Below are 638 nucleotides of genomic sequence, written 5' to 3'. Positions count from 1 at the left end.
CATGTGTCCCCTCCCGGATTGCCTGGAACAGGTGGAAGTGTTCTCGGAGAAATGTTAGCTGAGGTCTGGGGTTAAAATGCCTTAGTCTGTAACCCCAAGAATAATGCACAGCTTATTTCTATGTTAGTGACAACAGTCAGAACTCTCAGAGGCACAGGAAAACTGTTCTATAGGAAAATTACTTTTATTTTTCCACTCATAAAATTAAATAATAATCAAATATTACCCACTGCTATGACCTGAATGTCTGTGTTCCCTCCAACCTCCTAATTTATATGTCAAAATCCTAACCCTCAAAGATAATACCCTAGTGATGGTACTAGAGGTGGGGCCTTGGGGGGTGTTTAGATAATAAGGATAGAGCCTTCATGAATGGGATTTGTGTTCTTGTAATAGAGACTCCGGAGAGAGCTCCGAGCCTCCCGCGAAGCGCGGTAATGGCAAGAAGGCCAGGCTGAGAGGCCTTCACCAGAGCTGGGCATGCTGGCGCCGCGGTGCGGGCCCCAGGCTCCAGGACTGCCAGGAGGGCGTTCCTGCTTCACAACCATCCTGTGGCGGCCTGGATGGACAGGGCCCTCCCAGTGCCCTGACCCCTCATCTCTTGTAGGTGATCTGAAAATTCCAATGACCACGCGACC

This window comes from Myotis nattereri (assembly GCF_964212035.1).
Source record: "Myotis nattereri genome assembly, chromosome: 10".
Classification (NCBI taxonomy): domain Eukaryota; kingdom Metazoa; phylum Chordata; class Mammalia; order Chiroptera; family Vespertilionidae; genus Myotis; species Myotis nattereri.
The sequence above is the reverse complement of the archived record's forward strand: the minus strand, read 5'-3'. Positions refer to the sequence as shown.